The sequence below is a fragment of the Phacochoerus africanus genome, chromosome 9 (assembly GCF_016906955.1).
Source record: "Phacochoerus africanus isolate WHEZ1 chromosome 9, ROS_Pafr_v1, whole genome shotgun sequence".
NCBI classification, from domain to species: Eukaryota; Metazoa; Chordata; class Mammalia; order Artiodactyla; family Suidae; genus Phacochoerus; species Phacochoerus africanus.
This window is the reverse complement of record NC_062552.1, coordinates 70,911,123-70,937,359: the sequence shown is the minus strand read 5'-3', so window position 1 is coordinate 70,937,359 and position 26,237 is coordinate 70,911,123. Positions and strand designations below refer to the sequence as shown.

General features: G+C 37.2%; 1 protein-coding gene across 1 annotated transcript in view; it reads right to left on the bottom strand.

Annotated features, from left to right (window-relative positions):
• PRKD1 (protein kinase D1) overlaps positions 1-26,237 on the bottom strand; it is a 326,828-nt gene that overhangs the window by 91,782 nt on the left and 208,809 nt on the right.

The window sequence follows — 26,237 nt, the reverse complement described above, 5'->3', positions numbered from 1 at the left end:
TTTCTTTTTAGGGTCACATATGCAGCATATGGAAGTTCCCAGCCTAGGGGTCGAATCAGAGCTACTGCTGAAGCCTATGCCATGCCACGGCAACATCAGATCAGAGCAGCATCTGCAAACTAGGCTGCTGCCTGTGGCAATGCCAGATCCTTAACCTACTGAGCAAGGCCAGAGATTGAACCTGCATCTATGTAGCTATGTTGGGTTGTTAACCTGCTGAACCACAATGGAACTCAGATTTCATAACATTTTATGCAAAGAGAATGTTGGGAAAAACTCAGACCCTAAATACATCCTTCAATTATGCCTTCCTTTCTCTTCCTCCTGTTTGTCTTCTTGCCTTATTTTTTTCCACAAATACTTCTTAAAACCTTCTCAAGGTTGTCAATGGCATCATGCCAGGGCTAAAGAGATAAAGATAAGTAAGACATCTTTATAGAGTCTACCAGACCAGCAGGAAAGAGATAAAAACAAATAAACAATTCTGCAATAACTAAGACTTCTAAAGTTCAAAGACACTACAAAATTTGTCCTGTGACTGACTAGAACTAAGACTACAACCCACAAGTGTTTTGTCCCCAAACTACTGTCCTTTTCATCATACCAATGTTGCATCTTTTTTTCTGTACCCTGTGGCACATGAGCTCCCAGGCCAGGGACCAGATCTGAGCCTCAGTCTTGACCAAAGCTGCAGGCATAGCAATGCTGGGATCTTTAACCCACTGTGCTGGGCTGGGATCAAACCCACGTCCCAGCGCTCCTAAGACATCACCTATCCCATTACGCCACAGAGAGAGCTCTGCATCTTATCTTTTCTAACTCTGTCCAAAGAGTTATAGCCAACAGCCCCATGGTGTGGGAAATAAACACCTGTAGTTTTCCTGATGGTGCCTTGGATAACAGGTATAGAGCAAGCTAATCGCCTGTTGAGTGCATTTATGAAGTGCTTAACCATGTTAAAAATACGCAAGGTGGGAAAGAGTGAACCTTGAAACTGTAGGCAATCCATCTCTGCTGGAAAGGTGTCTAAAATTATGAGGACAACTTTGAGGGTATCACATCCCTCAGGGCAAGTGACAACAGAACATGCAGGAAAGTGAATCATTTCAACCAGAAAGAACACTACTGATAGTTCATAGAACATGTATCTGGACTATGAAAGGAGATTTAAAAATTTAATGGGTTGGTTTTCCCTTGAACCTGGAATAAAAGTACTTTATTCCAAATTAATGTGCTTTATTACCGAAAATCAACTAGCGACTTGCTAAAGGTACTGTTTTTACTCAATGGAAAGATAATAATAAGACTAAGAGTTATTGAGCTCTTATTGTATACTGGACAGTAGGCTGAGAGATTGAAGTATGGGAAGAAGGAACTAAGCAAAAAACTACAGCTGACTAACCTGATTGAGCACTGCCTACGTAGAGTTCTGATTAGATATTCCTTAGAAAAAGGATTCAATTGAAGTAAGATCGGGAAATTGCCTTGTTATGTTTCTCACTTCAAATTTATGATAATAAGTCAATGTGTATTCTAAGTAAATCAATACAAAGGTGTGGTTTGGGTACCAACTATCTACTTTTGTAATTTGGTCAAAATGTGTCCAATATGTAAATGTTGAATCCTCATGGACAAAATTTGTTTTAAAACATCAAGGAAAACATTTAAAGAAAATATTGTGTGTGAACCATTAATTCCCAACTTCTCCCCTCCCTCTCTCCCCCAATCCCCCCACCCCCATCAAATGTCACCTCTCAGGACCAAACAACTATGACAATACCATGATAGCAATTAGGTGAATAATTACAGTAGTTTTCAAAATAAGGAATGTTAGAATGTGACAATAGTAATACCTAGATGCATTCAGATTTCTTTTTTTTAATTAATCAGAAAGAATACAATTAAAAAGAAGATTTTCAGTGGATCCCCCCCACCCAGTCTATGTCAGGTATATTTGTTTTTTCACTTTCTGAAGGGGATTAACATTCATAAGCAGTTAGCACTCTTGACTTATGTTTAAATGCCATTTTCTAAAGTTCAATTTTAATATTCTCCTGTTAATTTTAGAATAATTAAATACATTTTTTAAATAAAACTACCAAGTGTGGTGAGGTTTCACATGCATTTGAAATCAAAGCACAACATCCATTCATTATGAATTTACCTGTTCTGCACCCTGGGGGAAATCAGCATTAGCTGAGTGTATGCATGCCATCTTGCCTAATCACAAAATTGCACTTCAGAGATAATCACTTAGCACAGGAAAACAAAGTGAATGCTGTAATTCCATTTTCACTTAAGATTTGGAATCAAAATGGACAGATAAGAATAGGAATATTAAAGTGTCTAGAGATTCTAAGAGAGGACAATGTGCTATCTGTCAGTATGTCCTAATCAATCAGGTGACCTAAATTAAAACCGTATGACAGGACTACAAACTAAACACAATGAGCCCCTTATACTGGTATTTGTGTCTCTTTGATTTGCTCTATTCACAGTCTATTGTTATATTCCACTGTGCAGGAGAAGAGAAAATGACATGCTTTCGTTAGTCATTGAGCATTTGAAACAGGTAATTGAGCCAAAAACTCTAAGATAATCAGTAGTTCTTTTAAGGTTCATTATAAATTGTTACACAAAATGGAATAAACTGTTTGGTTAGCAGTACGGAAGAAATGAGGCTTCCAAAGCAAAATAAATAATCTCTGGAGGTCAAAACTATTTGCATAATAAAATAAAATAGTGTCACATTTTCCAAGATTCTCAGTAATTTTTTTAACTGGTAATTTTGGCAATTTGGGACAAGCCTTAACTTGTTCTGGCACTGACAAGTTGGAACAGATATAAGAAGAAAAGCTTAACACATTTCAAGTGTCATCGCATTCATTTTTTTATAGACAGTCTAAGAAGTAGGTATTATTATCTCCATTTTCCAGATGAGAAAACAGTCTCAGAAAAATTAAGGAGCTGTCCTAGGTAACACAGGATCTTGATTCAGATGGCCTGATGCCTGAACTATACAACTTTTCCCAGCCACTGTGAATCAAATCACCATATTCTCTGAATATTAAGATTTTGCTGATTATAAATGGCATCTTTATTTTATGCATCATTAGAAAAGATTTAAAACACTGCAGTTAAATATAACATACCACCATTGTAAGTTGCATCCTTATCTCAGAGATGCAAAAAATACTGGGGGGAGGAAAGACTCTATGAAATAATGTACAGAGTGAAATTAATTCAGTTTGTGATAAAAATCTTTCAACATACTTTCTGCATGGGCTTCATTTTTTGAAATCCCTACCTCTCGAAACAATAACTGGTTTTAAAGTTTTTATGAATATCAGATGTAACCCACAACTAACAGCCAATTGGGCTTTGAGTTTACATGATAACCAGTGTTGTTCAATTGATAAGTCTGGCTCAAAACAAAACACTAAGAAGCTTTAAAAAACTATTAAGATTTGTTGTAGGTAAGTTTGTTTTTTCGTAACCTCTGGGATATTGAAAATAGCTTCTGCACACCATGTCCCCATATAAATTCACATACTCATCAGTTTTAAGGTTTCTTTGCATAAGAAATCATATCCACTTGAACATCTTATCATTCATCCACACACACATAATAGATGTATATAAACAATCCTCTGTTCCCTGAGAGCTTTCGTTAGTGGAATAGAAACTACTCACAAATCAGTTTATTGCAATATCTCAAATTATTAGAAATATTTTTTTATATTGAACCTCAAACACTCCTCTGGACTTTTATTTGGTGGTGACAGATCTAAAAGTAAGCATTTAAATTTACGATATTTTCACGTCTTTCTTAGATCAGCTCATGTAGGTCAAGCAAGCCTAATACCTTCAAGCATACAGTTGTTTAATGTTATGTTTTACAAATATATCTAGGGCCTATTATATAGTAATATACATATACCTCTAACATATGGTATATATCACAAATAGAAAAACGTGACAAGGGATACTGTCTGTTGCTGAGGGTTCAAATACAAAACAGGGATAAAAGATCCATTAATAATCACAATACAAATGGATGAAAACACAAAAGAAAGGGTAACTATGGCTGCCTGGGTCTATCACGGCAAGCTTCATCAAGATGGGATAACTGAACAGAATCTAGAAGGATGAAGAGCATTTTGAAAAGCAGAGAATAAGATAATGAAAAGAGGAAACATTTTTAGAAAGCCTGATTTTATTTAATTATAGGTAATTTGTAAGATTATCTAGATCTTTCTTTTTATTTTTTTCTTTGGTCTTTTTAGAATTGCACCTGCAGCATATGGAGGTTCCCAAGCTAGGGATCAAATCGAAGCTGTAGCTGAGGACCTACACTACAGCCACAGCAAGGCTGGATCACCAACACACTGAGCAAGGCCAGAGATCAAACCCCCATCCTCATGGACACTAGCTGGGTTCCTTAACCACTGAGCAATGATGGGAACTCCTACATATTTCTTTATAATTTTGTGGGGTTTTTTTATGGTTTTCTCTTTTTTCTATTGTGATGATTTTTATTTTTTTCCATTATAGTTGGTTTGCAGTGTTCTGTCAATTTTCTACTGTATAACAAGGTGAACCAGTCTCACACACACACACAAACATATATTTTCTTTTTCTCATGTTCCATCACAACTGACTAGATATAGTTTCCTGAGCTATACAGCAAGATCGCATTGCGTATCCACTCCAAAGGCAATAGCTTGCATCTATTAACCCCAAACTCCAAGTCCATCCCGCTCTCTGCCCCTTGGAAACCACAAGTCTGTTCTCCAAGTCCATGCATTTCTTTTCTGTGAAAAGGTCATTCGTGCCTTATATTAGATTCCAGATAAAAGTGATGTCATATGGTATTTGTCTCTTTCTTACTTACTTCACTTAGTATGAGAGTCTCTAGTTCCATCCATGTTGCTGCAAAAGGCATTATTGTTATGCCTTAACATTGCACCCCCAAAATTAAATACCTAGGAATACATCTGATCAAGGAGGTGAAAGACTTATATGTCGAGAACTATAAAACATTAATCAAGGAAATTAAAGAGGGTACAAAAAAATGGAAAGATAGTCCATGCTCCTGGGTTGGAAAAATTAATGGCCATACTACACAAAGCAATCTACAGATTCAATGCAATCCCTATCGAGTTACCCATGACATTCTTCACAAATCTAGAACAAACAACCCAAAGTTTTACATGGAACCACAAAAGACCCAGAATTGCCAAAGCAATCCTGAGGAACACAAGCCAAGCAGGAAGCATAACTCTCCCAGACTTCAGGCATTATTACAAAGCCACAGTCATCAACACAGTGTGGTCCTGGTACCAAAACAGACAGACAGACCAATGGAACAGAAGAGAGAACCCAGAAGTAAACCCAGACACCTATGGTCAATTAATCTTCAACAAAGGGGGCAAGAGTAGACAATGGGAAAAAGACAGTCTTTTCAGCAAGTGGCACTGGGAAAACCAGACAGCTGCATGTGAATCAATGAAACTGGAACACACCCTCACACCATGCACAGAAATAAACTCAAAGTGGCTGAAAGACTTCAATATAAGACAAGACACCATCAAACTCTTAGAAGAGCACATAGCCAAAACATTCTCTGACATCTACCTTACAAATGCTTTCTCAGGTCAGTCTCCTAAGGCAACAGAAATCAAAGCAAAAATCAACCAGTGGGATCTAATCCAACTGACACGCTTTTGCATAACAAAGGAAACCAAAAAGAAACCAAAAAGACAACTTACAGAAGGGGAGAAAATAGTTTCAAATGATGCAACCGACAAGGGCTTAATCTCTAAAATACACATACACAACTCAACAGCAAAATACACAACTCAACAGCAAAAAAGCCACCAGCCCAATGGAAAACAGGGCAAAAGACCTGAATAGACATTTCTCTGAAGAAGATATGCAGATGGCCAACAAGCACATGAAAAAATGCTCAGCATCACTGATTGTTAGAGAAGTGCAAATCAAAACTGCTATGAGGTACCACCTCACACCTGTCAGAGTGGCCATCATTAACAAGTCTGCAAATAACAAATGCTGGAGGGGGTGTGGAGAAAAGGGAACCCTCCTACACTGTTTCTGGGCATATAAATTGGTACAACTACTATGGGAAACAGTATGGAGGTACCTCAGAAAACTAACTATAGAACTACCATGTGATCCAGCACTCCCACCCTTGGGCATTTATCCCGATTAAACTTTCCTTGTAAAAGATACATGCACCCATATGTTCACTGAAGCACTATTCACAGTAGCCAAGACATGAAAACAAACAACCTACATGTAAATTGACAAATGAATGGATTAAGAAGATGTGGTATATTGTGTGGGTTCTTGTCACTTCATCATCACTAGTACATTGTCAGAACAGATATCAAGAATGACTCCAAAGGAGTTCCCATCGTGCCTCAGCGGTTAACAGATCTGACTACGAACCATGAGGTTGCGGGTTCAATCCCTGGCCTTGCTCAGTGGGTTAAGGATCTGGCATTGCCATGAGCTGTGGTGTAGGTCGCAGATGCGGCTCGGATCCCCACATTGGTGTGGCTCTGGCATAGGCCAGTGACTACAGCTCCGATTAGACCCCTAGCCTGGGAACCCCCATATACCACGGTACGGCCCTAGAAAAGACAAAAAAAAAAAAAAAAGAATGACTCCAACAAATTGACCATGATGACACAGATAGCTCAGAAATTACAATAAATCATTTGCATGCTACTGAGCCCCAGGTATGTGACTGCAGTTGTAAAATTATAAGTCTGCAAATGTATGCTTTCCTGCCCCTCTTCACCACCTAATACATACACACCTACACCCTGAGGTTGGTAATTTCTTTCTGCTTCTGCATTGGTCCCTGCTTCTCCAAGGCACTGCTGTACCACATACTCTCTTCATGAATCCACTATTCAAATTAATCACACAGTTCACACTGTTGTTACACACATGGACAACGAGAGTTGGGAAACCCCTTAGCTCTCCAGAAACAAGAGCGTTAAACAATTCCTCGTTAAGGCGATTGCAACAGCATCTTTTAGATGACTGAAGAAAAAAAGATGAGAATTTCTATTTTTCACTCATATGTGACCAGAAATACATTAGCAAGGTGCAATAATGGGAGTATGGGGGGCTGTGAATATATCATAGCAAAGCTTATAGCAGTCAAGAGAAAAAAACATAAAATTTATTTAGATATGCTGATTAGGCCGTTCAGAAAGTTCTGGGAAAATATTTTGTAAGTCCATGGCCAGAGACTCTTAAAAAAATATGGATCCAAGAGGAATAAAAAGGTCTCACAGGCCAGAGGGGTAGTCCAATAAAAAATTACCTTAACTAAGGAGAAAAGTAGGTGGTACCTAGAGGACTGATGTAATTGCCGAGGGAACCCTCTGATAAGCTCAAACAGAGGAGGAGAAGGGAGCTTCAGAAGGAGCAGCAGACTCAGGCTTGACAGGAAAGAGGGGCCTGGCTAGAGAGAACCACCCTAGGAAGGCTAACAGGAGGAGAAAGCCAAGTTTTAAAAAGTTGAAACAGAACAAACGGCCTTTTAGCTGCATGTTATATGTGGAAAAAATGAGGCAGAGATAGGCCTGAAGTATGGAAAAAATAGTTTAAGGCTAGCAGACAAAAAGAAAAAAAAAACTATATAAACTATTCTTTGTTGTTTTCCTGTTTCTACCATTTCTGGAAGTGGACTATCTATATTCAAACTGGAAAAAAAAAAAAAAAAAAAAAAAGGAGAACAATTACCCAAAACTCAAGAAGGAAATGAAGTCTAGGAAGGATGAACAAAGATTATTTAAAAGCTTTAAATGAGTTATTTTCAATAGACGGAGGTAAATATATGTGTGTGTGTGTGTGTGTGTGTGTGCGTGCTCAAAAACTCACTTTTAATCTATGAAAACATCTACTACAATAGTCTAACAAAATCTCGTTGGGCTTAATGAAATGATTCCTTTTTTCCTTTTCTTTTTAGGGCCACACCTGTGGCATATGAAAGTTCCTGGGCTAGGGGTTGAATCAGAGCTGCAGCTGCAGATCTGGACTACGGCTGTGGCTATGGCAACACTGGATCCTTAACCCACTGAGCGAGGTCAGGAATCAGACCCGCATCCTCATGGACACTATGTCAGGTTCTTAACCTGCTGAGCCACAATGAAAACTCCTAATTAAATAATTCTAAAGGCCTTGTGTAATAAAAATAGAAAATATTATGATAAGAATGGACAAGTTTTTGTTTCCATTTTTTTGTTTTTGTTTTTGTTTTTCTAGCCACAGCATGCATAAGCTTGATATGGGATCTCAGTTCCTAGACCAGGTACCGAATATGGTCCTCAGTGGGGAAAGTGTCTAATCCTAACCACTAGACCACCAGGGAACTCCTCAGAAAAGTTTAAAAGGAGAGTAATGAAGAAATTTAGCCATAGCTAATATCAAAATTTTCTATAAAACTATGACATTTCAAAATAAATGGTGGTTGTGTAAGACAAAAGAGAGATCAATAGAATAGAACTGGTATCAGAGAAATCCACTCTGAATTTAAAATATGACAGAAGATATAGCATAAGTCAATGCAGCAGGTAAACATCATTTAACAAATGATTAATAATTGGTAACAATTAGCTCCTTGAACACAATTTAGAAGCTTATCTCCTCTGTTATACAAAGATATAAATATATATTTATGTATCAATGAAATACCTGATAAGTAAAAAGTTAAAATACCAAACTATGGAAAAACCAGTAGGAAACAGAGGGAAATGCTTTTCAAATCTCTGGAGGAAGAACAACTTCGGAAAGTTAGAGAAGCTCATAAATCTTCAAAGTGATAGAAGAAATCAAAAGGGAAAGATTTACTAGCATGATTGTGGTGCAGATACTACTGACTGACTTGCCCTAGGAGTCATGTAATATTCTCTTTAATTTAGCACAAGTTTTTTTATAATAATTATATATGCTAGTTCACAGAATTATGTTGAATACCTCCAAGTATTTAGAATATAATCATTAACATTCAACGAGAGGTCCCTATGCTTGTTACATGCCAGGCATGCAGGTGACAAGGCCAACGTTCTATTATGAAAATTAGGGAAGTTTGCATGTATTCATTTCTGCTCAGGAAGAAATAGATCCTTCTTCTTTGCCTTATTTTTTTCTTTTTAACCAGAAGCAAGCGGCAGGACAGTAGGAGTTTTCATGGCAAGGCTAAAACTCTTGCTCAAAAAATTTACGATCGGTTCATGAACCCAGAGAGTTATAGTTAACATCTGAGCAATCAATCCTTTGTTTCCCTCCCAGGCAACCAAGCTCTATGGCCACTGCACAACATCTTCTATAGAAGGAGCAAAGTGTCCTGCCAGGAAGATGCTTCTAGGATGAAACAGATAGAGAATGGAACCCTACGTAACCAAAGGAAGAGAGCAATTAAAACAGATTATTATATCCACCCACCTCCTTATTAAGAAGTCTCCAAAACATTCCCCTCAACATTTTGATCCAGCCTTTACTGATGTATGTTCTCTGCTTTTCACACAAACCTCCCCTTCTGCTTTGCATACAACTTCCCTGCAGGTAGCCAAACAGAACCCATTCCACAGTTCAGCTCAGTATCACCTGCTCTGGGAAGCCTTCAGTGATAAGCACACTTCCACCTTACACAAATTGCCACCTTCTATGTCCTCATAAGCTCCTGTGCACGCCTGTATCATAGAATGTACCATGCTATACTGATATCCCTTATTCCTTTATCCATTCACACCTGATATCTGCAGATTGCTGAAAGATAGGGATGAAACCTTCTCTGAGTTTCCATGCACATATTAAGCAATCAATTAATGTCTATGGTTGAATAAATAAAGCAATGCCTTTAAAACTCATATAACTAGCCTGCAGTCCTAAGGTTCTACAATGTATTAAGTCCTATTCAAGTTCAAAGCTCATCAGAATCATAAAAGGGAACACATTTTACGCATTTTTAAAAGTGTCTAGCAATGTCCTTGATACTTGCAGAGATGTCTTTGCTAGTGCCTTAACAATCTACAGGCAGGGTGGTGCAGGCAGCAACATGAAGCTTGGACACACTGTCAGAGCATTCCTGGGCTCTGATTTCAGTCATAGCAAGTGGGCGACGCTGGGTGAGCTGCTTCACCTCTCTGAAACTCAGTGTCTTCTCTATCTACCACACTGTCTTAATGAAACTTACCTTGTTAGGCTGTGAGGACATAAGGTGATTAGCACAGTCCTTGGTATGCTGGTGGTAGTTATCACACGAATTTCTTAGCATAATGATGAACAGTATGGGCTTTGTAATCAGAAAGATCTGGGTTTGAATCCCAATTATTATTATTATAATATTATTTACAGTTATTGTCATCACCATCAATACCAATAGAAAGAAATACTGACGTAAAGTCTATCATTGATCATAGCGCTTAAAAAAACGAAGAGCTTTAAAAACTATTATTATTTTTTTCCTCTACTACCTCATAAAGAAGATATTTCCACTCCAAAGGAAATTGCTTTTCTTTCCACTATTCTAGTTAATGCTAATTAAATGGTGCTAAGTCCATAGGACTGTGTCTAGCTCCTTCTCTAAAATGAATCAATTAACAGTTGGGAATTGCAGTGGGGAAAGAAGGGTCACCATATCCTGATGTGACTGAATGACAAATGCCACAGCTGGAAAGAGATTAGAGAGCATCTCAGGTCAAGAAAGAACATAAATGGTTGCCCCATGTGTCCAACATAGAGGAAAAAGAAAATTAAGTAAAAATGTCATGGAGTCAAATTCTAGCTAATGAGTGCAGGCTCTGCAGGCACCGGAATAGGGGAAAGAAAGGTCAAGTCTGTTTCTTAGAAAGCTCCATCACATACAGGGGACTTTATACCTTTAAAAGGATAATGACCTCATTTACATGAAGAACACCAGCATACAAATTGCCCTTTAGTCTTCTGACAAAAGGCTGGTAGACCAAGGCTATGTACAATATTATAACTGAAACAGTCGAATTGGCAGCAGGGTTTCTGGCAACAAATAGCATCACTGTTGTCAAATATATGTGCACACAGAGACACCGGGGCCAGGTCCTATATGCTTTGCTTCATGTTCTTTAAGTCCCAACTGTACTTTTCTTAAAAAAGATACTTTTGATTCATAAACAACAAAACTCTTAAAAGCTTTGAAACCCACTCTCAAAGTACAGGAATTATTATGGCTGCTGCGGGGGGGCATCCAGAGAAAGGAACTGACTGGTGAGGGACCCCGCTTATTGTTTTTGAAGAATCAGGCCAACTGAATGAGTTGATCTACTCTGGCTTATCAGGATAAAAGAGCTTTATTAATTGAAAATCTGTGTTTATGCTTTTTAGTAATGCTTATTGAGGTATAATCTACAAAAAGTAAAATCTACTCTTTTTTATCAATATTTTTGACAAACATAATTATGTAACCCACACCATAACTGAATTATGGAACAATTTCTTACAACCCTTCCCAAGTTCCCCTGTGCCTCACTGGAAACAATCTCTTCCCCACCTCTATTTCCTGGCAAACGCTGATTTATTTTCTGTCCCCTTTCCAAAATGTCATATAAATGTAGTCTTCTGATTGTAGCTTCTATCAGCATAACACATCTGAAATTCATCCATGTTGTATACTGAGTCGAATTCTATTTGGTCAAGAGTCCAGATTGCTTATCTATTCCCTAGCTAAATCCTTTCAGTTTATCTACTCACCTGGGCATTAGGGCCAAGGGTCATGATGGATTTGAGAGCAACAGGATCCAAGGTCTAGGGCCCAGGCTCCAGTGGAGAGAGGTGGGAAGGAATAGTTTTCTAAATGGTTTAGAATAGTTTTATAAAATGGTTTGGTAATGATGACTTGATCTTACAAAATATTCCCTTAGGTAAGACCATAGTGTGTAATTTCAGTGACAAAGATGGGATATGATATAATATCCTAAAACAAACATAAATAGCCCTGCATATGAGTTACATTCTCAAATGCATTCATTTGTTAAGTTAAATATTTAGTCCATGAATGATTTTGTGAATGAAAAAATATCATAAATGGTGACAATGATCCCAAACTAGTGTACGAAAGACCACTGAACCCCAGTGTACTGCAATGAAATAGGTTTCATGTGTTCACTTACTATACAAGAGCTTCTTTGATCAACTTGTCTTCAAATCTCTTTCCCATGTTTAACTGATTCTTAATATTATTGAAAGTGTTTAATATATTCTGAATACAAGTCCTTATCAGCATGTATTTTGCAACTGTTCCCCAGATTGTAACTTTTATGAATAGATTAAGAAGATGTGGTATATATACACAATGGAATACTACTCAGACACGAAAAAGAACAAAATAATGCCATCTGCAGCAATATGGATGGAAGTAGAGACTCTCACATAAGTGAAGTAAGTCAGAAAGAAAAAGGCAAACACCATATGATATCACTTATATCTGGAATCTAATATACAGCACAAGTAGACCTTTCCACAGAAAAGAAACTCTTCATATTTTAAAAAAATTTATTTTATTTTTTTTGTCTTTTTGCCTCTTCTAGGGCTGTACCCACAGCATATGGAGGCTCCTGGGCTAGGGGTCTAATCAGAGCTAACCACAGCCACAGCAATGCAGGATCCGAGCCGCATCTGCGATCTATACCACAGCTCATGGCAATGCTGGATCCTTAACCCACTGAGCGAGGCCAGGGATCAAACCCGCAACCTCATGGTTCCTAGTCAGATTCGTTAATCACTGAGCCATGATGGGAATTTCTGAAACTCTTCAGTTTTTAAGCAAGTTTTTCAAAGGCCAGAAGTTTTTAATTTTGATAAAGTCTGTCAATTTTTAAAAATAAGTTGTATTTTTAGCATTGTATCTAAGAAAATCTTAGCTTAAACCAAGCTTATAAACATTTCCTCTGAGGTTTTCTGTTAAAGTTTTGTAGTTAAGTTTATACTGAGGTCTACAGTTTATTTTGAGTTAATTTTTACACACACTGCAAAAAAATAAGATTATTTAAAATCTATATATGCGTATTTGAGAAAATGTCTATCATGTTTTACCATATTTTGCGCACTATCACAATGCAGTGCCAAGAACGCTACTATTAGTTTAAACATTTTCTCAATGAAATGATTATGAAACTATTATTTGAGTTGATAATTATACCCATTTCAGAGATGAGGAAGATGAGGTACAGAGGGATCTTGCAGCTTAAAAGTGGTAGGTGGAAACAGCAGTGAAATGACTTTATCTCACTCTAAAAGTCATATGTTGTCCAATGTTGTAAAAAACAATTAACTTTCAGGAGTTCCCACTGTGGCTCAGGGATAATGAACCTGACTAGTATCCTTGAGGATGTGGGTATGATCCCTGGCCATACTCAGTGGGTTAAGGATCTGGCATTGCCGTGAGCTACAGTGTAGGATGCAGATGCAGCTCAGATCCTGAGTTGCTGTGGCTGTGGTGTAGGCAGGTGGCTACAGTTCCAGTTCAACCCCTAGCCTGGGAACTTCTATATGCCATAGGTGCGGCACTAAAAAGCAGAAAAAACTGAGACCCTTCCAAATCTGCAATAATAGACTCACTTTCTGTTTGCTATGGAATAGCTTTCTGGCCACAGTCTTTTCCAGAAATGCAGAATCAATATTCATTTTGTATTGATCAAAATGCTCTGCATGTGTATGGTAAGTGCATTATGATTTCAACTTTGTTCATTTACTCATTTAATATATACTGTATTTTCATGTTTACTTATTGGCCACACCCACACCATGTGGAAGTTCCCAGGCCAGGGATCAAACCCACACCACGGTAGTGACCCAAGCCACAGCAGTGACAATACCCAATCCTTAACCCGCTAAGCCACCAGGGAACTTCCCCCTTCCCCCTTTTTAAATTAAAAAAAAAAATCAGAATGCTATTATTACTAAAAACAACAAGGGGATAATTTTTATCATCATATAGAATCACTACTAGAGTTCTGAATCTAGTAGTTTCAGGATAATAAAGGATAATCAACATAGGAAAAAAATTAAAGGAGATAGATGTAAATTTTTATCTAAATTTGATATTTCCTATTATGATTTGTTTAGGTAAGTGATTCTCACACAGTAGTGACATTTTCCCCATTATATATTCCAGAATTGGGAGGGAAGGGAACAAAGTACTTTTTAAATTATATATGCATCCTTGAAATTCTGACTGTAGTTCTTTTCCGGGTCTAGAGGAATACTCTCCTCTGACTGAGTATTAATCCATGTGATAGCAGAGTTTACTTTGTGCTGAGAACATGGAGGCAGAAGGGACTGTGTTGTTTCATACCATGTAATGGGTTAGGAATGCCAATGCTGTAGCAAGAATGCCTGGCTTATGAAAACCAACTTCACTGCTTACTATAGGTCTGAGCCTGGCCACATTCCTTAACCCTGCAGGTCTTTGTTACCACGTCTGTAAAATGAGAGTGATAGATATAAAAGCAATTCCCTCAGGACTGCTGAAGTATTAAATATGCATATAAGCATTTAGACCAGTGTTTGGCATATGACAACCTTGTCATAAAAAAATTATCGCTAATATTTTGGATAATTTTTGTTTCTCTATTCTCACTTAAGAGTTACTATTAACATTCTATGACATTTGGTAATGAGCTTGTCCTGTCCAGCTTATTCTGTCCATATTCATTTTATAATTCAGTTATTTTTAAGTTATGTGAAAATACTGCAGGAGTAGAAAAGCATAACAATTTTTCACTTAACATAGACAGTAGTTTTTAAAACACTTTCAAAATTGAAAGTTTATTCTAGCTAATGCTCTAGTCAACATAGGCAAATCATCAATGAAAAGAACTAATTTCCTGTTTTTGTTTTCTTTGTTAGTCTTAGATTTTTTTTTTTGTTTCATTTTTATTCCTAATGCAGAATGTTGCTTGGCATTTCAGATACTTAGTAGATATATATTGAATGAATGCATTATCTTTATCTTTTTCAAAGGAACATTCATTCATTAGCAAGTGTCACTGTTGCTGAGATATGCAAAAATTTATTTAGCACATACTGTATCTCCAGGTTAAGTCTAATCAAACAGTATGAATTACTGTTATTACATTAGTATTATTACTGTTATTTTGTGCAACTTTCCATTTATTCAATTTTTTAATGTCTTTAATAATTTCATAATGTAGGTTCTGTACTTGTCCTCGGATGAGATTAGGTTCTTGTTTATTTCAAGGAAATACCAACTAACAGTGGCATAAACAACAGAGAAGTGTGTTATACTCTCACATAAAGAGGCAGAAACTTATGTTCCTTCCAGCTGACCACTTGAATATCTCCTCGGTTAGTTTTTCCTCCATCTCCAAAATGGCCATTAGTCCTAGGCAGCAGGACAGAGAAACAGAACAGTTCATCTCCCTTTACTCACACTTGCTGGAAGCCACTAACTACGAGGAATCCCACGAAAAATGTGTACAAAAAAATAGAGGTCCACACTACTAAATAAGGAGGAGACTGTGGATACTGTGAGGCAAGTAGTTTCTCTCAAAGTGGGTTTTGTAATATTTTTCTTCTCTTTGAACCTTATTGAGATCAATTCCTGAGTTTTATTTTGGATCTGCAAAGTGCAAGGTACAAATAAGAAAAACTGAGATATACAAGCTGGAGTTGGTGAGGAGTTAGCAAATGGATACACAACAAAGGTTAGAGTAAGGTGTTGCCTGGAGTGTTAATTTGGGAATTAAAAGCATAACAACAGTAAATAAAAACATGTGAATTTATGAGATTCTCTAGAGCTTTAATTTCCAATATGGTAGTTACCAGTCACATGTCGTTATTCCCATTTAAATGTATTCAAATGCAATAAAACTAAAAATTCAGACATACTAGCCACATTTCAAGTTCTCAATAGCTACAATATAGTGGTTACTATATTGGAAAGCATGGAACATTTCCATGATCACAGAAAGCTGTACTGAACAGCACTGTTCTAGATAGGAAATTTAGCAAAGCAAGAGAACCTTGCATCTGGCACATAAAACAGAGAGTGATTTTTCTACACATATTTACTAAGCTTAAATTTCATTTTTACTCTCAAGCTTTATAAGTACTACACTTATTAATAACTTGCTAACATTTTATTTTTATTTTTTGGCGGCTCCTAAACTCACAAAATGAGTGCTATTATTACCCTCATTTTATAGAGGAAGAAATTAAGATTTTGAATGTGGACAAATTAAGCTGCAAACTAATAATAGAGAAGTTCTGGAGAATCTAGACCAATTTGAATCCAGACTTACATATGGATTTTTCAAGGCATCATATCAACTGTAAATAAGTATCACTTTGCTTGTTTCTCTCCAATATTTCTACTCCATTTCTTTTGGGAAATAAAAAGTATTATTGCATTTGCTAAGAACTTCCTGAACAATGCTGACTTCAGTAAAGATAGCACTTTTCTTCTTAAGCTTGATTGGACTATAACTCATATGATGCTGATGATGTGAGGTAGGTATTCCTTATTACTCTAAAAGAGTAATAAAATTCATGACAGATCATAAAAATTAACTAACAATGCCAAATCACCTTTTCATTCCTCGAATAAACTTACTTGGCTATTTCATGTAATTCTTTTGATTTCTCTGGATTCTATTTTTGATTTCAGATATTCCTGGGTTTTGTGTACACTCATACTCCTAAGTAATTTGGTGATTCCTGGCAAATTACTGTCTCTACAATGCTGAAAAATGCTTATCACAGCACCTAGTGAATAGTAAATATTCAAAAACATTAACAATTCCATTAAAGCACATGGTCTACAGTTTTCTTTCTTAGTCCATTTGGGCTGCAATAACAAAATACTACAGACTGGAGAGCTTATTACAAACAACAGTTCCAGAGCCTAGGAAGCCCAAGATCCAGGCTCCAGGAGACCTGGTGGTGTCTGGGGAAGACCTATTTCCTGGTTCAAAGATGACTTTCTCTCTAATTTCACACAGGAGGGACGAGGAAGCTCTCACTCTCTGGAGTCTCTTTAAAATTAGGGCACTAAATCCATGAAGGGCACTAAATCCCTTCACCTCCAAAAGACCCCACCTCCTAACTGGAGGTCCCCTTCATATGTCAATTTGGGGGGATATAAACATTCAATCCATTGTAATTTCCTTTGCTTTCAAATACTTTCTTTTCCAGGTTTCGGTATTAAAATTTTGCTAGGTTTAGATAATACGTTGGACAGCTTTTACGTGTTCTAAAATAGTTTCTGCTTAAGTGTTTGATAGAACTATCACTTAAAAGAGCCCACACAATGTGTTTTTAAAGGGAAATTTTGGATAGTTGATAGATCCTGAGCAAAATTCAATTTCTATCAAAAAGTGTGTGTGTGTGTTTACCAGAGAGAAAAGAGGACATTTCAATAAATTCTCACAACCCAAATCATATTGAGTGGATAAATCTTACTATTAAAATGTATTTCAGTAATTAACTGATTTTAATTGTATCTCTGATGAAAATAATGAATTTTAACATAAAAGCTCAGATTTAAATGAATAAACTGTGAATTATTGAGTCACAATACAATTAGCATATATTTAAATGATAAGCATCTTACATCATAAGATACTATTTGAAATGATAATAAGTATTTAAGCAAACATTAAAAACAGAGGACAATTTGTACATCAACTTTCAGCTTTAGGTAAGTTTAAAGCTTTAGCCATTAATAAAAGGTGCCCACTAATCAAAAGGTCACATAGCAGGAGAGAAGGCAATCATTTTCCTGGATATAGAAAAGAAGTATAAAATTCAGAAACCAAGCCATGTGCCACATTCATCAAAAAAGCTGATGAAAATGGAACCTAAAAATGGAAATTTAAAATGGAAAACTGATTTGATGATAAGCAGAGAATAGATTAAACATGTACCATATGGCAATTTTAGCCCATCTTCCTAAAGTGTGCTACAAACATAACATTAGCACAAGTGATTCTGAGCAAAACGTTCCAAAAGGTGATTCTGCCTGCAGGATTATTACAGTTGGTAGAGCTTTGAAGTCATTTTCAAAGGCCATTGTTCTTGACACGCAATGATTGTATCTGGCCTTCAACATTTTTTGGCTCACTCTACATTCACTCTAACATTCTCTGGATTGTTTCGACACTCGACATGATTAAACCAAATAAAAACAGCATACTCTAGCATATTTAAAACAAAGTAGCTTAAGATTCATGGTCAGGCCTCTAGGATTTTATATTCTGAGGAAAGATGATAAATATACTTAAAAATGAACAAAGTAGGTCAAGGAAGACTATATAACACGTTACTAACCAAACATGGATTTGGAGATTTGAAGGTCAGGAAGAGTTCCAGGCAAGAAGGGAAAGTGTACGGAAAGATTTGCTATAAAAAAATGAAGGAAAATATAAATCTGGGGATGAAAAAGGAATAGAATTTCTCAGATAGAAATAGTGGAATAAGGTTCAGAAGAGAAAACAAATGTGGGAAGTGAAGGATGTGGAAGGAATTAATGTGACTGGAAGGGAAGTTACTGTCAAGCAGTGGGAAAGACAAGGAATAGTTTAACTGGCTGATGGCCATCTTTGGTATCTCAAGCTTAAGCCCTAGAACACAATAATACATAGTTTGACTTTTTTTTTTTTTAATGACTGTACTTGATTTCAGTTAAAAGTGCCACATATACAAAAGAGCAAATGTATGTAACATGTGTGTAGTTAAAAGAGCAATAACAAATAGCCACTGTACTTTCCATCCAACTGAAGAAAAAGGAAAATCACTACTACCTTTGAAACAGGCTTATGATTCCCTCCCCAGGTATGTAGATTAAGTAGAGAAATGTCTGCATTTTGGTAAGATTAGTCAAGTATGTTTAGAAGAATTCAGAGGGAGATCAAAATGATACACTTTAGAGAGCAGTAAGAATCCTGGGGGCCTTAGACTAAGAAAGAAGCAGTGGGATATAGAAGAATGGAAAAACCTACAATATGCTGTGAAGAGAGAATTGGAAAGCAAGTATGACTCAATTTGTCATTGATTGTTTTGCTTATTTTTGGAGTTGTTTTTTTTTAATGATTTTAATTTTTGTCCATTATGGTTGGTTTGCAGTGTTCTGTCAATTTTCTACTACACAGCTAAGTGACCAAGTCGCACATACATATATACTTTCTTTTTCTCACATTATCCTCCATCATGCTCCAACACAAGTGACTAGATATAGTTCCCAGTGCTATACAGCAGGATCTCATTGCTTATCCATTCCAAAGGCAATAGTTTGCATCTATCAACCCCACATTCCCAGTCCATCCCTCCCCCGCCCCCTCCCTCTTGGCAAACACAAGTCTCTTCTCTATGTCCATGTTTCTGTTCTGTAGATAGGTTCATTTGTGCCATATTTTAGAGTCCAGATATAAGTGATATCATATGGTATTTGTCTTTTTCTTTCTGACTTACCTCACTTAGTATGAGAGTCTCTAGTTCCATCAAGGTTGCTGCAAGTGGCATTATTTTGTTCTTTTTTGTGGCTGAGAAGTATTCCATTGTGTATATATACCACATCTTTTAAATCCATTCACCTGTCAGTGGACATTTAGGTTGTTTCCATGTCTTGGCTACTGTGAATAGTGCTTCAGTGAACATATGGGTGCATGTATCTTTTACAAGGAAAGTTTAATCGGGATAAATGCCCAAGGGTGGGAGTGCTGGATCACATGGTAGTTCTATAGTTAGTTTTCTGAGGTACCTCCATACTGTTTCCCATAGTAGTTGTACCAATTTATATGCCCAGAAACAGTGTAGGAGGGTTCCCTTTTCTCCACACCCCCTCCAGCATTTGTTATTTGCAGACTTGTTAATGATGGCCACTCTGACAGGTGTGAGGTGGTACCTCATAGCAGTTTTGATTTGCACTTCTCTAACAATCAGTGATGCTGAGCATTTTTTCATGTGCTTGTTGGCCATCTGCATATCTTCTTCAGAGAAATGTCTATTCAGGTCTTTTGCCCTGTTTTCCATTGGGCTGGTGGCTTTTTTGCTGTTGAGTTGTGTATTTTGCTGTTGAGTTGTGTATGTGTATTTTAGAGATTAAGCCCTTGTCGGTTGCATCATTTGAAACTATTTTCTCCCCTTCTGTAAGTTGTCTTTTTGGTTTCTTTTTGGTTTCCTTTGTTATGCAAAAGGGTGTCAGTTGAATTAGATCCCACTGGTTGATTTTTGCTTTGATTTCTGTTGCCTTAGGAGACTGACCTGAGAAAGCATTTGTAAGGTAGATATCAGAGAATGTTTTGGCTATGTGCTCTTCTAAGAGTTTGATGGTGTCTTGTCTTATATTGAAGTCTTTCAGCCACTTTGAGTTTATTTCTGTGCATGGTGTGAGGGTGTGTTCCAGTTTCACTGATTCACATGCAGCTGTCTGGTTTTCCCAGTGCCACTTGCTGAAAAGACTGTCTTTTTCCCATTGTCTACTCTTGCCCCCTTTGTTGAAGATTAATTGACCATAGGTGTCTGGGTTTACTTCTGGGTTCTCTCTTCTGTTCCATTGGTCTGTCTGTCTGTTTTGGTACCAGGACCACACTGTGTTGATGACTGTGGCTTTGTAATAATGCCTGAAGTCTGGGAGAGTTATGCTTCCTGCTTGGCTTGTGTTCCTCAGGATTGCTTTGGCAATTCTGGGTCTTTTGTGGTTCCATGTAAAACTTTGGGTTGTTTGTTCTAGATTTGTGAAGAATGTCATGGGTAACTCGATAGGGATTGCATTGAATCTGTAGATTGCTTTGTGTAGTATGGCCATTAATTTTTCCAACCCAGGAGCATGGACTATCTTTCCATTTCTTTGAATCCTCTTTAATTTCCTTGATTAATGTTTTATAGTTCTCGACATATAAGTCCTTTACCTACTTGGTCAGGTTTATTCTTAGGTATTTAATTTTTTGGGTGTGATTTTAAAAGGTATTGTATTTTTGTATTCCTTTTCTAATATTTCATTGTTAGTATAGAGAAATGTAACCAATTTCTGAATGTTATCCTTATATCCTGATACTTTGCTGAATTTCTTGTTCAGTTTGAGTAGTTTTTATGTGGAATCCTTAGAGTTTTCTATATATATAGTCATCATGTCACCTGATAATTTTTCCTCTTCTCTTCCAAGTGGGGTTCATCCCAGGTTCACAAGGATGGTTCAACATATGCAAATCAATCAATGCCATACACCACGTTAACAAAAGAAAAGTCAAAAACCACATGATTATCTCAATAGATGGAGAAGAGGCATTTGACAAAGTCCAACATCCATTCATGATAAAAACTCTTACTGAAGTGGGTATAGAGGGAATATACCCTAACATAATAAAAGCCATTTATGACAAACCCATACCAATATAATACTCAATGGAGAAAAACTGAAAGCCTTCCAGCTAAAATGCGCAACAAAACAAAGATGCCCACTTTTAACAACTGTTATTCAACATTGTACTGGAAGTCCTTGCCACAGCAATCAGACAAACAAAAGAAATAGAAGGTATTCAAATTGGAAGAGAACAGGTAAAATTGAAGTTGCTTTAATTTGATTTGTTTTTTCATGAATGAAACCAAATATTGATACTTTTAATAGAAATGAAAAGAAAGGTTTAAACAGAATTGAAGGAAAGAGACATTTAAATGTAAAAACTATATCAGCGTAATAAAATGCACAATGAAACCAAGGTAAAGGACAGGGATTCAAGAAATCATTTCCAAAAAAATTCATGACGAAGAATTTAAGACTACATGAGCCTTTTGAGAAGTCAGAAGTAGAGCAAGTAGTTAAGATTTGAGGCTTGAGGGCTAAGAAAGAATGAGATGAAGAGATTGTTAGAAGAACAAACACAGAGCAGAGGGGAACTAGGAGCACTCAGTGTCATGGATGAAGGAAGAAAGCCCCCGGAGAAGGGTGAGTTGTGTGGCCTGAGAATACACCTGCATATTTTTTAATGTCAGGTGAGAGCTTTTGGTAAGACAGAGTGCAGGGACAGAATCCAGCCTGCTGGTAGCTGACAAAGAAAAAAATGAATAAGAGAAAAGTGATTGTGCAGGGACTTCTGCTCCCACTTAGAATGCTAAAGGAATCTCATGTATTTAAGCTTCTCTTATCCACAGCAATTGGCATAACAGGGCAGCAGAAGTCCACAGTGATCCCTTTGGGTCAATGGAAGAAAAGGAAAATGTCCTTGGAAATTGTCCTTGATTTATGCCTAGGAAACCCATAACCAACCCTTTGGCACTTTTGATAAACCCAGAGCAGTGCTGAGACATTCATCACCTCTCTCTCCTCCCAGCCTCTTTATGTCTTAAGGAAAAACAAAAACCAATACGTATTTCCTATACAATTTCCAAAGCAGTAGGGCTTTCCTAAACCTCCCCATGCCTCCTTCTCCAAAACTGTCAACATCAAGTGCAGAAATTCTTGACCTTGGCTGTGTATTAAAATCACCTAGTAAGGATTAAACCAATGGAAATCTTTGGACCTGACTTCTAGAGAGTCTAATTTAATTGTTCTTGGTTAGAGCACACACACACACACACACACACACACACACACACACACATATATATTTAACTCATGAGTGTTCAGGGTAAGAATTACTGCTTAAGAGTGACCTCACTGATTTTAATGGATCTTCAAAAGTCATCCAATTAACAAAGTCTTAGAACCTAGCATAAATTCATTATTGTTCAAGGTATTAAGGGACATATTTAAAGTGAGACATGACTGCCATCTGTACTTTGCTAATGATGGAAAAATAAATATATATATAAAAATTTTAAGAGGATCAAAAGACATATATGGGAGTTCCTGTCGTGGCACAGTGGTTAACGAATCCGACTAGGAACCATGAGGTTGCGGGTTCGGTCCCTGCCCTTGCTCAGTGGGTTAACGATTCAGTGTTGCCGTGAGCTGTGGTGTAGGTTGCAGACGTGGCTCAGATCCAGCGTTGCTGTGGCTCTGGTGGCATAGGCCGGTGGCTGCAGCTCCAATTTAACCCCTAGCCTGGGAACCTCCATATGCCGCGGGAGCAGCCCAAGAAATAGCAAAAAAAGACAAAAAAAAAAGAAAAAAGACATATATGACTCAGAGCTGAACTGTAGGACAGTCAGTGGGAGCTAACAAAGTAAAAAATACAGCCTAATGCTACTCTTCAAAGTATGGAAGAGAAGACTCTAATTCAACATAAGTCTAGTGAGATTATAAGCCAATGAAGCATGGAGTAAAACTCTTGAATCTTCCATGCATCCTTTACCAACTGGTCAGTGTTTGCCTGTGAATTCAATAACTCTCCTCTCCACAGGCAATGCTGTGAGCCTCCCCCACAAGAACAGGAAGTGATGAAGGCAGAACATGGACCATGTATGTGCTATTCCTAGCTTGACATCTCTACCATAATTAGCTACTAGGACAACTAAGTCCCCCCTCTGGATTCTAACATACACATCTAAGTACTTTGCTCTTGGCTAGTGTGGCATTCAGAGGAATAAAGTTTGCCCTGATCTGGGGTGTGGTCTCTTCTATTTTTTGTTGTTTCTGATCTTTTTTCCTTTTTCTTTACTTTCTTCCTCCCTCCCTTTACATGTGTGTGTGTGTTTGTGATAGCACAGTATTAAAATTTATCAAAGAGCTGTGCTATGTATTCAATCCAAAAATCTAAACTCAAATTTCAGGACTAGTTCTCCAAGAATACCTACCAGGGATTTTGGAAAAGAAATTAAATTCCTGTTATTATAATGTGGTCCATGGACCAATAGCATCACGTGGGAGTTTACTATAAATGCAAAATCACAGTCATCCATACCCTACAACGCCATCCCTAGCCGGCATGAATTTCTGTCTATATTTTAACAAGATAACCTGGGGGATTCAAATGCACGCAATGAGATTTGGGACTATTGACAAAGCTGATAAGGTTTTGGACTTTGAGTTGAGTCTATAATGACTTTAGGGGATCTTGTGACATGGTAAATATATTTTGGTTGTGGGCTGGGTGTGAATCTTTTCAAGCCAGAGGGAAGATCATGACAAGCAGAATTATCACCCCTTCCTCACAGATGCCTAATTCTATATCTCCCAAACCTGTGGATATTATTAGGCAGAGAAGTTAGGGCAGTAGATGGAATTAAGGCTGCTAATCAGATGATCTTATAGCAAGATTTTTTGGATTATCTAATCCATAATGTAATAAAAATGGTCCTTAAATATGGAAGAAAGAAGAGTCAACGGCAGAATGATGCAAAATAAGAAGCATTCAACTTTCCATTGCTGGCTTTAAAGATGGTGGGATGACCATTGGTCAAGTGATGCAGCCAGGCAGCCTCTAGAAACTGGAAAAGGCAAGGAAACATATTCTCCCCTAAAACCTCAAGAAAGAAATGCAGCCTTGCCAACACCTTGATTTCAGCCCAATGAGACCCATTTGGACTTCTGATCTACAGAACTGTAAGATAAATTTGTGCTGCTTTAAGGAAGTTTGTGGTAGTTTGTTAAAGCAGCAAAAGAAAACTAATACTGAGAATTATTGTTTCATGTATTTCAGTTTAGTTCTGTAGAGTCCTGTACTGGTGTTTTGGGACAAATTTCCTGCTACAAAAATAAAGTATTACTTCTTGCTTGCCTGTTCCCTTTTATATTTTCTTGCTTTCAAAAAAGGGAGAATAATACATTGAGAAAAAAATCTCCAAACCTTATTTAGCTACTGCCCTCAGTTTTCTTCACACTTACTTCAAGTCAGCTTCCTGACCCTTTATCTTTTGATGAAAATGAGAATATGTGACAAATTAAAATGTTCAAGAATAAGCATTCCTTTTGTGGCTCATGAGGTTAAGGAACCAACATCTTCTCGGTGAGGATGTGAGTTTGAACCCCAGTATTGCTTAGTGGGTTAAGGAGCTGGTGCTGACTCAAGCTGTGGCAGCAGCTGTAGATGCAGCTGGGATCCAGAGTGGCCATGGCTGTGGCACAGGCCTCACGTGTAGCTCCAATTCGACTCCTACCTAGCCTGGGAACTTCCATGTGCTGTAGGCGCAGCCATAAAAGGAAAGGAAAAATAAAGTTCAAGAATAAAAAGAAAAAAAGAGAGGAGAACCTTAGTAACCAGGAAAATTTGTTCTGATTCTGAGCAATCATAAACTAATTATATGTGTCCATAACAGAGATATGTGAAAAATATTTTCACACTGGGAGGAGGAAAAGGTGAATAAGCTGTCTGTGTCACTGTTACAATGTGCACGGGGGACCAACCCTGCCCTCCTCATGTCACCAGTCAATGTGTATTTGAAAAAATCATAGTGAAAGTCATTATTCTCCACTGCATTATGAATAAGGTTAATGAAGCAGAGACTTACTATGTTGAAATTATTAGGAAGACACTTAGACACATAAAGTCATTATGTACTTGAATATCTTTAGTTAAAATAAGAAAAAAATTATCTCTGAGAGACATTTCCCTTTCATTAGTTACATAGTCCATTGTGTAAAACCAAATCCTGCCCTCATGGATCATACTTTTGATTCTGGGATTTTGATTATAAACATGCAACGGGCACAAACTGCATTCAAGAATTCACATACTGAATGTTGAAATGCTTTTAGGAGGATCACCACAAGGCAGTAACACTAAGAGGACGCCAAGAAAATGAGCAGTTAAGGTTTCAAAATTGCTGAGTGTGGATGTAATTCTCAATTACACTACCAATGACATTTTCCATGGCAAAAACCTACACTGAGCCTAAAGATAATGAACAAATGGAAAAAGAAAACTAGCAAAATGGCCATGGATCATTGTAAATAATTTGATATCCACTGACTCATAAACTGTGTGTATCTGTGTGAGTGAGGATTTGTGTAATTAAAAATTTAGGTATGCAATTTGACTTAGGATTCTCTATCATACTAGGTAATCTAAAATGTAAATGTGATTCATATCGGAGAATATCAACAAGTTTTGGTAATTATTATGCAATTATTTATTTACTGTTGGTTAAGGTGAGGATACTAAATTATGCATATTGGTAGGAGAAAAGGTACTTTAGAGAAATTTGCTTTAACCTCTCAAAGTCTTCTTCTAGACCTTTCCTATGCCTGAAAGGACAAATTGGGTTAGAGGTCTCATTAAAATAATTTCACTTCCCTTTGTAAATTTCATATATTCTGAAAACACAGC